This window comes from Ambystoma mexicanum, chromosome 11 (assembly GCF_040938575.1).
Source record: "Ambystoma mexicanum isolate Mex_15411 chromosome 11, UKY_AmexF1_1, whole genome shotgun sequence".
Lineage (NCBI taxonomy): Eukaryota > Metazoa > Chordata > Amphibia > Caudata > Ambystomatidae > Ambystoma > Ambystoma mexicanum.
Genome location: NC_090934.1, coordinates 555,906,937 through 555,919,880, shown reverse-complemented (window position 1 = coordinate 555,919,880; position 12,944 = coordinate 555,906,937). Strand labels below are relative to the sequence as shown.

At 46.4% G+C, this 12,944-nt stretch overlaps 1 protein-coding gene across 1 annotated transcript in view; it reads right to left on the bottom strand.

Moving 5' to 3' along the window:
- The window catches only part of ABTB2 (ankyrin repeat and BTB domain containing 2), a 608,178-nt gene that overhangs the window by 440,060 nt on the left and 155,174 nt on the right, over window positions 1-12,944 (bottom strand). The gene's annotated exons all lie outside the window — the stretch shown is intronic.

Below are 12,944 nucleotides of genomic sequence, written 5' to 3'. Positions count from 1 at the left end.
TAGTCCCTGGCATCTCTTGTGACGTATCAGTGGTTCCTTTGAGCCCTTCTCCTTCTCCTGCCCCCTGGCTTGTCAGTAGTCCCTGGCTTCCCATGTGACGTATCAGTGGTTCCTTTGAACCCTTCTCCTTCTCCTGCCCCCTGGCCTGTCAGTAGTCCCTGGCTTCCCATGTGACGTATCAGTGGTTCCTTTGACCCCTTCTCCTTCTCCTGCCCCCTGGCCTATCAGTAGTCCCTGGCTTATCATGTGTATCAGTGGTTCCTTTGACCCCTTCTCCTTCTTCTGCCCCCTGGCCTGTCAGTAGGCCCTGGCTTCTCTTGTGACGTATTAGTGGTTCCTTTGACCCTTTCTCCTTCTTGTGCCCCCTGGCCTGTCAGTAGTCCTTGGCTTCTCTTGTGACGTATCCTTGGTTCCTTTGACCCCTTCTTCTTCTGCCCCCTGGCCTGTCAGTAGTCCCTGGCTTCTCTTGTGACGTATCAGTGGTTCCTTTGACCTCTTCTCCTTCTCCTGCCACCTGGCCTGTCAGTAGTCCCTGGCTTCTCTTGTGACGTATCAGTGGTTCCTTTGACCCCTTCTCCTTCTCCTGCCCCCTGGCCTGTCAGTAGTCCCTGGCTTCTCATGTGACGTATCAGTGGTTCTTGGACCCCTTCTCCTTCTCCTGCCCCCTGGCCTATCAGTAGTCCCTGGCTTCTCTTGTGATGTATCAGTGGTTCCTTTGACCCCTTCTCCTTCTCCAGCCCGGTGACCTGTCAGTAGTTCCTGGCTTCTCTTGTGACGTATCAGTGGTTACTTTGACCCCTTCTCCTTCTCCTGCCCCCTGGCCTGTCAGTAGTTCCTGGCTTCTCTTGTGACGTATCAGTGGTTCCTTTGACCCCTTCTCCAGCCCTGTGACCTGTCAGTAGTTCCTGGCTTCTCTTGTGACGTATCAGTGGTTACTTTGACCCCTTCTCCTTCTCCTGCCCCCTGGCCTGTCAGTAGTCCCTGGCATCTCTTGTGACGTATCAGTGGTTCCTTTGACCCCTTCTCCTTCTCCTGCCCCCTAGCCTATCAGTAGTCCCTGGCTTATCATGTGTATCAGTGGTTCCTTTGACCCCTTCTCCTTCTTCTGCCCCCTGGCCTGTCAGTAGTCCCTGGCTTCTCTTGTGACGTATCAGTGGTTCTTGGACCCCTTCTCCTTCTCCTGCCCCCTGGCCTATCAGTAGTCCCTGGCTTCTCTTGTGATGTATCAGTGGTTCCTTTGACCCCTTCTCCTTCTCCAGCCCGGTGACCTGTCAGTAGTTCCTGGCTTCTCTTGTGACGTATCAGTGGTTACTTTGACCCCTTCTCCTTCTCCTGCCCCCTGGCCTGTCAGTAGTTCCTGGCTTCTCTTGTGACGTATCAGTGGTTACTTTGACCCCTTCTCCTTCTCCTGCCCCCTGGCCTGTCAGTAGTCCCTGGCTTCTCTTGTGACGTATCAGTGGTTCTTGGACCCCTTCTCCTTCTTCTGCCCCCTGGCCTGTCAGTAGTCCTTGGCTTCTCTTGTGACGTATCAGTGGTTCCTTTGACCCCTTCTCCTTCTCCTGCCCCCTGGCCTGTCAGCAGTCCCTGGCTTCTCATGTGTATCAGTGGTTCCTTTGACCCCTTCTCCTTCTCCAGCCCCGTGACCTGTCAGTAGTTCCTGGCTTCTCTTGTGACGTATCAGTGGTTACTTTGACCCCTTCTCCTTCTCCTGCCCCCTGGCCTGTCAGTAGTCCTTGGCTTCTCTTGTGACGTATAAGTGGTTCCTTTGACCCCTTCTCCTTCCCCTCCCCCCTGACCTGTCAGTAGTTCCTGGCTTCTCTTGTGACGTATTAGTGGTTCCTTTGACCCCTTCTCCTTCTCCTGCCCCCTGGCCTGTCAGTAGCCCCTGACGCGAAAAAAGTCATTTAGATGGCAAGTTATCAACAATGCACAGGAGCACTTTCAAACACATTTTCATAATGCCTTTGCCCACTGTATGCCAGTACCCCGCAAGTGTAAAAAAAAAGCATTTTCACACTGATTTTGCCCAAACACGTCCATCCTGGTGCTCCTATTTATTCCAGTATTCCCACATCAAAAATACTCATGTTTGCTTTGCCCATGATACCAGTAGTGAAACTATAACAGAACATGTTCATGCTGGCCCTGCCAATATATGCCCTATCCCCACGTCAGAACATGTTCTTGTTGGCTTTGCCTTAATGCCAGTTACAAAGAAAAGCCATGCCACAGTACGAAAACATTCCTTTGCTGGGTAGCTGATACAATAGCCCAGGGGTCCTTTGCTGCTCCAATCTGTGTGTGATCTCTAAAGGTCATAGGTACAAGGCCCACTCAGCAATTCATCCTTCTAGGGTCAAAATGAGTACAAACTTCGGTTGGGTGATCATGTGTTCTCTGTACAGTGCTTTGGCGAAAGCGCTATCAAAATAACAAATCATTATCATTACACAAATCCCCTGTAAAAGAACACATGTATTTTCTCCCTAATGCCAGTAGAAAATGTCATGCAACAGTAACAACAACATAGCTTTACGGGCTGAACAAAGTCTCCCCCGTCCCTCAACCCCCAGACCCTCCCGACCAATGTAAGAACACTTATCATGTTGACTTTAATCTTAACACCAGTAAAACAATGGCATGCCACAGTAAGGAAACATGACCTCTGCCATGCAAGAACCCTCACAAAGCTTTCTGTATCCTTAATGTGAGTACAACATTCAATGCCACAGTAGGACCCAGCCAGCCCCATTGCAGTACACTTCCCCAACTAAAACCCCACCTTCACATAATAACACTCAAGTTGGCTTTGCTTTGCCCAAAAATGCCAGTAAAACATTGCATGCTCCTAGCAAAGAATGCTCATGCTCCAATGTTCACGGCACACACACACACCCATACTGCTTATGTCATCCACACGAGCACCCAGAACATTCACACTGCATTCTCATTTACATGCACCAGGAGTGCAAAAGGGGCACGTGCCCCAGACCCCCACCTTGGAGGGGGAGGGTGGGGCAGAAGGCTGCATGATCTAAAGAAGTAAGCTTCCATTCTTCACCAGACTTAAACAGCAGAAGTCAGGATATTTTATGGCACTTTGCTGAGGCTCTAAACCTATTGCCTGTCTGTTTTGACAAGTACATTCTGCCGTGATCAATTTGAGTAAGGTTTTCTGTGTTCATTGTGGTATGCATAGTTTGTGAGTTCCTTACGGCACAACTCCTGTGGCATTCTCTACTTCCTGTGGGAATTATGTTGATCATGAGCATTAGCCGAAGTTGAAATGCATTTTGATAAATTGAGTGCCAAAATGGTTTAGACGTTAGCTCAGTGTGTTAAGCACTCATTGCAGAAATACGTGTTCATATGCAAGATTGGAATAGCGCATTCCAGCAAGACTGGCTGAGCCTTTCACGTGTTTGAAGTTTATAGACCTGCCTGCATGTGTACTTGGTTTTGCAGCACAATATTACCAGCAATGTACCTGCACCAGGTAGGGTTTGCTATCAAAACTAACATCTCATCTGTATGGTGAAGATCTGGGAATTGGTCTGTTCAGATGGGGTGTTGTAAAACTGAGCAATCGCATCCAATGATGAGCGTAAACTGTTAGTCCAAAAGGTGAACAAGTATCCAAATTCAAGACTGTGGCACCAAAGCGTTCATGCTTGTATCCGGGATTTGCCAGCAGATGATACATTGTTCCTGGTCAAATCATCTAATATCTCTTACATTACTGTGCTGCCTTCTGGTAGGTTTGCATTCTCGCATGCTGGTGGCATTGTTTAGCCCATTACTTGATCTTTCTTCTTATGAAGGCCATTTGAGTGGAAGGGGTTCTAGACAGAAGAGAACGGAGCGGATGTTGCAGGCCTCGGGCAAGCATATTTTAGGGTCTGCTCTTTTGACACAAAAAACAGTTTGCTTTTTTGTAAATGTCAAAGGTTTTTCTGCATATTTATGAATGACAATTTCACAAGCCAGTGTTTTGGAAGTATTTAAAGCTATAAAATACAGAAGACAAACCCAGATTAAATCTGTTAAATCACATCGATTGTTATGCTGGTACTTCCCTTGATGGTAGAGAAAATGAAGCTAGAATAATTCCCACTTTGCGTAACACCATTCTATATTAGTTTGTTTTTTAAAAAAGAATTATGTTTGACAATGTGATTCGTGTACTTTCCCAGTCAGTTTTATAAAATGAGATTATTTTAGTTCATGGTAAGAACTGGAAAAGAAAGTGTTCAAATGCAGATATTGCAGCATTTGCACAAATCCCAACTTCACCCCTTAACCAATGTGTGATCCTGGGCATCTCATTTAATCTTGTATTGCCTAACCTCCTCAAAATTGCCAGTCCCTAAACCTTTGAACATTGTCATCCCTTCCGAGTGATTTCCATCTCAGGGTATGATCTTCTAAAAATCCTCACTCATGCTTTCACTGCCTATAAGGTTGCTTCCACTATAACAGTGAGCATTGATATATTGCACAACACAGGCACTTGTTCCTTTGATCTCTAATGGCAACACTATTTTAAAACCAAGTCCCACTTCTAATCTCTATCTGGTTACAGACACCTTCCTGGTTGCTTTTAATCTGCAGCCCCTATCCATGCTATGGTATGTGTAGATTTCTCCCTCCTTCCAATTAGTCTCATCTATCCATGCTTGAACACTTTTGCATTCTGTGAGGCAGCCAATGTGGGTTCTCTGTCTATTCTGTGTTACATGTCCATTCACATACTGTCCTGCATTAATACTACTTGCTGCATACCTTCCCGGATGCTATTGATAAAAAGTATCCTGTTTCTATACTAGAATAGAAGTAACCTCTTCGTAGACTGTTCATGTTGTCCTTCAAATGCTACAAGTTTATCATTGTTTTTAGAGCAAGAATGAAGAGGTTAAGGGGACGTAAAGGGAGTAAACATGGTTATTTTGAAAGCTGCAAGACAGCATATCAACCTATGGGTTCTGATTGCGTCGAGGGGGGTGAGAGGGGGTGCGACCAGAAACTCTTGATTACTTAATTCCTTTGGTTTGGTGGAGGGGGGTCCCCCAAAGATGTCCATGCCCAGGGCCCCAAAAGTGCTTAAGATGGCCCTGTGCACACTCGCACCCATGTACACAATTCACACTGCATTTATTCATACGCTTGCACTTAGACACCCCCTCACATACAAAATTACATACACGCACTTACACACACCTTCACATGCATGCATACATATATGCATGCATACAATCCACACAAACACACAAACAAAAATGTGCTTTTTTCTTTCTTACCTGTTTCCCTCTGGACCCTCTCAGGCCCTTCCCTGTCTACACCTCTGCATCTAACAGGCTATTTATTTAAACAAAGGAACGCTAATCATCCGGGGGGGGGGGGGGGCATTGGGCCAAGTGAAAGGTGAGCCCAGCAGTTAAGCCTTTAAGCTTCCACAGAGGGGGTCTATTGATATCACGCCCTGGGCAGGCTTTTGTCCTCAGCACATTTGCTGAGGCCGCAGTCATGATAAAAGACTATTTTCACACCTTAGAGAGCGTGTATTTACTTACTTTTAAAGTTTAAAAGTAAGTTTAAAAATAAGTAAATACACAGCTCTCTGGGTGACAAATGTGACAGTTTTCTGCTGTCTGAGCCCAGGCTCGGCCTTACAGCATATGGATGACTGCTGCATCAATGTGGGGGACTTAGGCCCTCCCAAGGCCATTCCTGATGCCACCCATGCGCGGGACTGAGCACTAGCTCCTGTGTCCCCCCTTCTCCTACCCCTGACCTGTCAGTAGTTCCTGGCTTCTCTTGTGACTTACCAGTGGGTCCTTTGACCCCTTCTCCTTCTCCTTCTCCTTGCCACTGACCTGTCAGTGGTCCCTGTTTCCTCTTCTCTAACCACCTGCGACTTAGCAGTGATTCCTGTGGTAGCGGCTTCAACTCCCTGCTCCTGACCTCTTGTGAGGAATTCGACCATCTGCAGTGTGGGTGTGCACTCACCTGAGTTTTTGAAATTTCATATGAAATTGAATGATGTAGATCAGTCTCCGGAAAATGTGTAGGGCTAATAGTCACACATATTCCTATGCTCACAGTACGACATACACATAGACCTGTGTACTCTAGGTAGACACAGCCTACAGGTGCCATCCCTTCTGTCATATTTAGTTGGGATATGACAGCCAAGAGTACACCATGTCCTCCCAGAAAGGGGAAGGCAAAACCTTCCACCTGCCATGGCCAACCTAATTAACTATCAAAGACTCCATGGTTCTTCCCTGTCCTTTTCTTGAGCCCTGCAGAATGGTGGCAAAGAGTAACATAATTAGCATACTAATAGAGTATACTTCAAACAGGCCCACATGGGGCCTAGCTGCAGAGGTCAACAAAGGAGACAGGAAACCCCAACAACCTTTGATATGCATCTGTGTCAACCTGAAGCCAGCTCCCGCCTCTCAGTATCAAGGTCAGTGAATTGTCATGTCTGGGACAGCTGTTTACAGTAGTCACCACCACAGGGGGACCCCATTCAGAAGGTTATGAGAATGTGGTTTGCAGAAGCCAGAAAGTCTGGCCATGCCGCAGCTTAAAGGGAGACATGCTGCTTTAATAAGGAACCAGAGAGAGCTCAATGAACCAGGGAGACCCTTTGATCCACAAAAGACATGATGATGGGTGGGACTTAGTATCCTATGTTCTCACCCCTTTACCTTTTCTGTTGCAAAGCACTCTGGTTATGACCTCATGCATACAGGAGATTGTTGGTGGAGAGCTAGGATTGGTTCATTAAGGTAGGCTTAGCCTACACCAAACTCTGTGGCCCATTTGGCTTTAAAAAAGGGCTGAGCCTCTCTTTTGGACAGATCATCTGAAGACTTAGCAAGAAGAATTTAGCATTGGACCCTGGCTGAAGGTACAGTCTGCCTTACATCTTCCGACAATGAAGGAAGGCCAGGACTTCCCAGAAGGAAGCAAGATCCCTCCCCTAAACATATCCCAAGGAACAGATGGAGATACTGAATCCAGAGGACTCTGCCGCAGCTCCAGAACCGCTACCCAGCCAGCACACAGCATGTCCTGCTAGGCTCTGCAGCAAGCTTCCTAGGTGGGAAGTGCCAGGGAGTCTCAGAACCAAACCGAGGACAAGGCAGCTGCCTGCAATACACTCCTCAGCTTTGGGCCGTCCAACTTAAAGGATGACACAAGCCCAGTGAAGAAGCTAGGAGGAGTGCATTGACAAGTATCTACTGATGTCCACCTTAAAGGACATTTTCGAGCCAGTCGAGACCCTTGAGTTGCAACCGACTGCACTGCTGACTGTTGTTACGTCGCTAAAGCCGCCCGAGTCGCCTCGACCAGTGCTTCAGAACCACCGACCAGAAATGAGACAATGATTCCTGACCCCAAGCTGCCGTCCATCCAGCCTCGCTCCCCAAACTGGCTGCCGCCTGATACCCGCAGCTGTCTCCCGTCTTGAAATCTTTTGCAGAAGCTGCAAAGCACCCGGAAACCGACTTGACGCTGTCGAGCACAAAGAATTTCTATAAGCACACGGTACATTGTGGTTCTGTCCCCATGGTTCTCCTTCAATGGCCACTACTGACATTTTAGGACCCATTGCTCCCTTTTTGTTCAGACCAAGTATCCTTGAACTATTGCGATTAACTACTTCACCGACTACCCTCCTGTCAGTACCCAGAGTGCATTCTTTTTCCTTCTTTGAAACAGTCTTTCTTCTGCATTCCTTTACAAGGTGGGTTGTATTTTGTAGAGTGCTAGAACTGTCTGTTGTGATAATAATAAAGTATATATTTTTATACTACCTTGATTGGACAGTCCTTTTTATTATTGAGTAATAATTGTATTTTCGCTGTGTTGCAACTAACCATCGATCCATGAACTTGGGGAGATAAGCCTGCCATTCCATCCACGTTACCAAAATTGGACAAGGAGGTTTATCATTTTCTTGTGTTTCCAATCTATTCAGATCCCTTCTGGTGTACTAGAGGTGTGGGGCTGATTGATGGTTTAGAAACTGATATTCATCCCTGGACCACTGGTGCCCCGCAAGTTGATTCGTCACACCTCTTGTGATTCCTGCTTCCTCTTTTCTCTTTTCTCACCCCCTGTGACTTATCAGTGCGCCTGTGGCCCCTTCTCCCAGTCCCTGCTCCTGTCCTTGTGTGGGTCCTGCTTCCTCTGTGACTTATCACTGGTACCTACGGCCCATTCTCTTACACCCTGCTCCTGACCTGTCAGTAGTTCCTGCTTCCTCGCCCTTTCTCCTACTCCTACTCCCTAATACTGATTGCAGTGCTTTAAGTGGGATAAGAAATCCAGCGGGGTTGTTGTAATGCATTGCAAAGCAATATTTTTAGGAGCAGGCCTAGGTGGGCCTGGCACGACCTCAATCACAGGTAGCTAACTAATCTTTAGTGTGCGTGTAATTAAAGTAGTCCCTAACGGACAGTTGTGTTTTTTTGAACCTGGAGTAAAAGGGAGTACAATCTAATTGAGAAGATGTGCAAATATTGTTCTCATACAGCCAACAAACGGGCTAAAATAAAAATATTCAAATATAAATCCAACAACTCAAAATAGGTCAGTGCTCATTCCAATCCCACAGTTCTAGATTCTTGTGTATTAAATCACCCTAATGACAATAGTTAAATATGTTGCAGAAATCAAACAATGTAGTCTCTGTATTACACTTTGGAAACAAATAATCAAATTCCAAATATCTGTAACTGATGATGTGATTCTAAGCATGGCTGATACTGACATCTACTGGGAAAGAGGAGTATTGTTAAAATCATATTTTCTTTGACTTAGCGAGCCAGGAAATCATGTATGGGAAGTCGTTTTGGAGATCCCTGCAGATCCCCAGCTTGAAAGCAACTTTTGGAGATTGCTAGGACCAAGCAGAGGCCCACTTAAAGCCCTGTCTTTCCTGTAGCCCTTTCCCTAATCCCTGCTCCCGACTTGTCAGTGACTACTGCTGCACTGTCTCTCATTCCCTGCAAATTATTCATTGTTCCTGTAAACCCTTCTCATATTTCCAGCTCCTGTCCTGTTAGTGACTACTGCCCCCATTCTCTCACTTCCTGCGACTGTCTGAGGTACCTACACCACCTTCTCTCATTCCACATCCCTGACCAGTCAGTTGTTCTTGCTTCTTCTTTTCTCACTTCTTGTAACTTATCAGTGGCCCCAGAGGCAACAATTCTTACTAATCTCTATAGACTTGGCAGTGGTTCCTGCCCCATTGTCTCTCAGACCTATCAATGGTTCCTGCCCGATGTTCCGTCCCTCACTCTCTCCTCCTGAAATATAATTGGTTCATAAGCCAAATGGTATCACTCCCTGATCTTCCAGCTGTTGCCAAGCCCTTTCTCCTACTCCCTGCACAAGACGTGTCAGTGGTTCCTGCATCTATTTCCCTATTTTGTACACTCTTTGAGCCTGACATTTTAGTGTTTTGTGCATCCCTTCTCTTGCTCCCAACTTGTCATTGGTTCCCTGCACCATTCTATCATTACTACCTCCAGGATTGTGATTGGTTCCCTGCTCCTGTCTCTCATTCAAAGCTCCTGGCTTGTCATTGGTTCCTCTGCTCTCTTCTCTCACTCCCAGATTATGGACTGTCATTGGTTCCCTGCTCCCTTCGCTCTCCCAGCTCCTGGTTTGTCATTGGCTCTTCTTCTCCCTTCTCTCATGCCCAGCTCCTGGGATGTCATTGGTTCTTCTGCTCCCCTTCTCTTACCGCTAGCTCCTGGAATGTCATTGGTTCCTCAACTCCCTTGTCTCACTCCCAGATTATGGACTGTCCTTTTTTCCCTGCTCCCTCCTCTCTACCCCCGGCTTCTGTCTCGCAATTGGTTCCTTTACTTTTGTCCTGAACTTTAACACTCCCTCTGTTCTGATCCTCCTTGATCTTTCTTCTGCTTTTGACACAGTTAACCACTCCATCCTCATAAACCGTCTCCATGATTCCTTAGCCATCACAGACTGGGCACCGGCGGGGCTGGCCTCCTTCCTTTCAAACAGACCTTCCCAAGTGCAAATGGGTCAATAGCTCTCCTCCACCTCACTCTCTACCTGTGGCCTCCCACGGGGCTCTATCCTATCGCCATGGCTCTTCAACATCTACCTGACCCCTCTGGCCTGCCTGATCTCCACTTTCTCCCTCATTGCCAGTGTTAAGAAAATGACACACAGCTCTCTTTCAAGCTGCCTTCCACTACCTCCTCCTCCTGCCTTATACCTGACTGCTATTCTGGCATGGTGCTTTGCCAATGACCTCTGCCCTAACGCCAGTAAGACAGAGGTCCTTCTCATTGGGATGCTTGCTCCTCGTTTCCCCCTCACTCTCTGGCCAGACTCCCTGGGTTCTCTCTCCTCACCAACTTGTGAAGCTAACTATGGTGATTTGTCAAACACGGTTGATTGTTTTAAAATATGGTACATTTTCAATCAAGGCTGCCATTACATATTGGAATCAGAATGTTGTAGCAACCATCCTTTATGGTCTCGAAACGCAAATCATTCCCATAGGTTATTTTAATCTATTAGAAGCCAAGTTCTGCCGTGCAATTTTACATCTACCACAATGTGTCCTGGTGCGTTGCTGCGCTATGAACTAGGCTTAATTTCATTAATGACCCTACATAATTGGCGATTATGTGCCTTATTTCGTAAATGCTTGCTATCCATACGTGATAATTCTACATTATCCTCCATTTCCAGTTCTCTACTCAACTCATCAGAAACATTTCCAAAAAATTGGTCCACAAGTATTTTGAGGATTATGGTGAACGCTGATATATCACTTGATCTTCTCGTGTTCCATCCGGAACAAGCAAAGAAGAAAGTGTATATGATGGACTGAATTGACACTAAAGCTCAATGCTTAACTTACAAAGATTTTGATTCTGCAATATTTGGCCCTAAACGATACAGAGAAATTGTATCCTATCTATGTTTGGCTCCATCTGCTGCTATTAGAACTGCTACTTTACGATTGCAACTCAACATCTGGCCCACTCGTGAGGTTAAAACAAGAAGGAAACAAATTTCCTCAGATCTTAACTGGAGCAGGTTTTGTAAAAATGCTGCTATTGTCGAAACTCTGCAACGCATAATATTGGACTGTCCGGCCCTCACGAGCTTGAGAAGTGTTCACTTTGGGAATCATTTTGCATATTTTGCACAAATTGACCCGAGAAACAGATGGGCCGCCTTGGCAGCAACTGAATGTATGAGCATAAGAATTGCAACTATTAATTATTTAAAGGCTTTGAATATGGAATGAAATAGGTGTTACACTGTCCGTTTTATAATGATGAATTTGTCTGTAGATATTTTCTTACATCATGATAATATTTTACCAATTTTGTCAACTCATGAATTTAACTGGATGACTCTTTTCTATTGTGAATTTGAAGTATCTTTTATTGTTTATGTTTATGAATTTTTCTATGCAAAAATTGAAAAAGTTGATGTAAATTCAACTATATTCAATAATAAATAAAAAAAATAATAACATTGGGATCATCTTTGACTCCTGTCTCTCTTTCTCTCCACACATCATGGACCAGGCCTAGAAGTCACATGTTCAGCTCCACCTCCTCAGGGGCATTCTACCTTTTCTCACCTTCACCCAGAAGCTTCACGTCTCCAGACCCTGGTTCTCTCTGGGCTAGACTACTGCAACAGTCTCTTCCTCAACCTGCCTCTTTCCTCCCTCCGCCCCATTCAACTAATCAGGAATAGGACTCTGAGGCTTATCCTTGGCCTCAAGCCCATGGATCGCATCTCTCCAGCCCTAAAGTCTCTCCACTGGCTCCCAGTGACCACAAGGATCAAATTGAAGACCCTTTGCATCATCCACAAGACTGTCTGGGGCCTAGGACCTCTTTATATCCAGTTTCCCTCCTTAAATACCTCCTGGCCAGAGTCCTACGGTCTTCTGGCTCCAACTCTCTGCAGGTCAAACATTTCTCCAAGCAGAGAGTAGGGGGTAGATCCCTTTCCTCGGCTGGCTCCTCCCTCTGGAATGGACTCCCCCCAGACCCCAAACTTGAGCCAGATCGTTTTAAGTTCCAGAAACTTCTCAAAACGTTCCTTTTTTCCTCTTCCTTCCTCCTGTGCTTACTCTCCATCTGCTGCTGTGACTGGGGCCTGGTCCCTTCAGAGTCATACAGGGGCCAGACCACCCCCTAGCAGTCCCCGCAGCATGTTTTGCCAGCACTTGCTCTCAAGCTCCATTCCCCAGACTAGCCCAACTTGGTCCTCCCTGTCCACCGCTCTCCAGAGAGTGGGGGGGAAACAATGAGCAGGCGATCCAATGAGAAGGATCTCTTCCCCTGGCACTTGCTGCCTTGGCCCACCCAGTACTTGCCTGCCCCCACCCTGGGGGTACCCCACTCCTGCCCTTCTACCTCTACCCCCTCCCCCTTGCACTTACACTTTGTCATGCACTTGCATGGTAGGATTGTAATAAGGCCAATATACGCGTTTTTGTTGTTTTACCTTTTTGTTTCCCATGTCCCCATCTTGTCTTGTGGCACCTGGAAACACCTGTGTATAGGCGCCAAACAAACGTCCAATAAATAAATATAATACATTGAGAAATGCCATATCAGGTGGAAACCTACGACGGCTACTAGGGCCACGTTGTTAGATCAAAGTGTCCTGAAGGTCTATAATGGAGGAATTATTTTAGTGGCTTCTGAGCGCTTGCCTCGGAAGGCACAGTGGGTGAAGCTTATGTTTTTCAATTCGATTCTGCATTTGAAAGTATGGCACTGGAGCGCTCGGAGAACCGTCTGATAGCTTCCCAGCTATGTAGTCTGAACAGGAGTCACATTTGTGGCTGTTTGTAAGTGGTTTATTAAAACGTTCTTGGGCGTTTAGGTAGAGGCTAATGGCATAGTTGA